Genomic DNA, 2496 nt, shown 5'->3' with positions numbered 1-2496 from the left:
AGTGAACTAGCACCTCAGAACTGGAGTGTCTGCATTGTTGCGGTGCTAAGTGATGTGATAATGTTATGGCCCAAATGGGTGAATCTCATCATTATGTTGGCGTGGCTCTTAGCACTTGTAACTGCTCTACCTTAGTGCTATAAATTTGAGCATTGTGGTGCTAGGAACGACCTTCTAGTATCGCTAAATTGGAAAGGTTCTTTCTCCTACAAGAATTTTACCGAGACACCAAATGTTGTGGTGCTTACTTTGGACATAGTGGCACTAGATTCTATAATGTCGTGATGCTTACAAAAAGAAAAGGTTTTCACCATTACATTGAAATTGGTGGTTTAGTGTTGATAGATATGGCATTGTGACATAAACCTTATTAGTGATGCGATGCTACCCAACACTTTAAATTTGGTTTTTTTCCTACATTATTCCTATACCAACACCACCAAAATAATATTTTTTCTACATTTAACATAACTATAAAAATCAATTTACACTCATCAATAAGACAACTATATCCATATTTACTCTTACTTTTTATTTGGAAATGTCGGGGAAGAAATATTTCTGAGGGAAGAGTTGTGAGACCTCCAAATTGAGAGTTCTATTCAAACTTATATGACTTATATAAGATTCTAGTAATCTATTAATTTTTTGAACTTTAATTCTTCTGCTTGTGTCTTAGATTAGTTCGTATGCATGTGAAGGACTATGTATGTTATGTCATAGATTTAAGGTGTTTCAACGCATTTCAGAAAAATTTGAATTTTCCCTGGAGCACCCCAGAACTATGTTTTGGCACTCCGATGTTGAATTCTAGAGAAAAAAATGAAATTTAGCACACTTATGTCAGAGTGAGAGATAAAGTTATGAATTTATGTTGAGCGCTATGTCTTGCAAAGCAAGGTGCCATAGCACTAGAGTAATTGTTAATATTAAAAAAATTCCAAATCCATCAGTCAAACTCATTTGGAAGCTTTGATAGTCAATGTTAGAGAGAGAAAAAGAGGACTTTGGTAGGTACATAATTTTGATTGAGCCACTTTAGATCATTTTTAGTAGCCACCTTAGTTTGAAACGTTATCTAAATTGAGATAGATTATGATTTGCATATATCAGCATTCAACAATCTAGTGTTTTATGGAATTTTTTTTATCAAATTTATAATTTATTTTTACAAAAAAACTAGCCCTGTTAAGTTTTGATAACTTTTACCTGTATAACTTTTGATATAATTTTAATACGACTGTTCTAGTTATTTAGAATCTTTATACATTATTTTTTTTGTAGAATTAGAAAAGTGGACATTTTATTCAATTCAAAATTTTATTTTCACATTTAACAATATTAATTTAATCTGATTAAAGCTTCAAAATACTATTATACACATTCTCTAGAAATTTTGTTAAATAATTAAAATGATATATTTTGTCTCAATAGAGTTTTTTGTTGCCTACTATTTAAACTCTGGAGAAATTCTAAAATATGGTCAATAGGGTTTTTATTTTGGTAATGAAATGAAATATTGTTTGACTATTCTCAGTTGGGTGAAATAAAAAGATTGAGGAAGTTTGGTGTGAATAAGGAAAAAGCTATGGAAGATCTATAATGATACATGTATGGCATATTTTACTAGCTAAAAGCTATATTATGGTCATGAAGGAAAAATGGCACCGTTACTGAGCTTCTCTATAGTTCATTATTCTTCTTCATCTTCATGGTGAGGATAAGTGTCCAATAGTCTTCTCTTCGCTCCGGCTAGGAAACTGGTTGTAAGAAAGCTTCAAATCATGCAACTTTTGGAAAGTTCTGGAAGGGAAGGAACTAGATGTCTATGAACAGGTCTTGAAGGATGAGAATCTGGTAATATTGGTTTATATTATGTCTTTAGAGGTTCATGAGCAGCTGATTAAGGACAACGACTTGTTTCATTCTTCCTATGTTGGGTCCAATGTCAATTGAGACATCGTAGAGATCTTTGCTGATCCAAATGATTTAGGTCTGGCATAGCTCCCTTCATCCCCTCATTTTAAAGTCAGACTACTTTTCTCTTATGTAAGTCAATAATCCTAAACTGGACCTACTTTTTTTATACCTTGATAATGATTTGAACACTGTTGTGGATGTTTTGGAGGAGAGCTTACCTTGTTTATCCTTATGCAGGTGTGTGAAAAATCTTATTGCCTTATCTCAAGAGACCCTAGCTATAGGACAATGCTCAACAAATGTTTGTGGAAATGTTTCAAATGAAATTTCAATAATCTTATAGGTTGAGAAGCAAAATTTCAACATCAATCTTCCAAATAACACTCCCTAAAGTAGTCTTGTGTGTTTTGTGATTGAAACCCAATCCATTTTAGTTTGAGGAAGCCTTCGTATACACCTTTAAATAAGATTCTCAAAGAAGAGGTGCTTGAAGAGGGTGGCCTTTTCTTGAGCCTCAACCTTGATAAAGTTCAAGAAAATATTTCTAAATTCGAATGTGCTTATAGTTGGGAAACT

General features: G+C 32.7%; 1 long non-coding RNA gene across 1 annotated transcript; it reads left to right on the top strand.

Moving 5' to 3' along the window:
* Window positions 1–1507: 1507 nt before the first annotated feature.
* LOC114580453 lies at window positions 1508–2271 on the top strand. Its single transcript, XR_003701853.1, has 2 exons — window positions 1508–2049; window positions 2158–2271. It is a non-coding gene; the product is annotated as an uncharacterized LOC114580453 (long non-coding RNA).
* The last annotated feature ends 225 nt before the right edge of the window (window positions 2272–2496 follow it).

This window comes from Dendrobium catenatum, unplaced genomic scaffold (genome assembly GCF_001605985.2).
Source record: "Dendrobium catenatum unplaced genomic scaffold, ASM160598v2 fragScaff_scaffold_1024, whole genome shotgun sequence".
NCBI classification, from domain to species: Eukaryota; Viridiplantae; Streptophyta; class Magnoliopsida; order Asparagales; family Orchidaceae; genus Dendrobium; species Dendrobium catenatum.
Note: the sequence above shows the minus strand (reverse complement) of the source record. Positions and strands in the feature narration are given on the sequence as shown.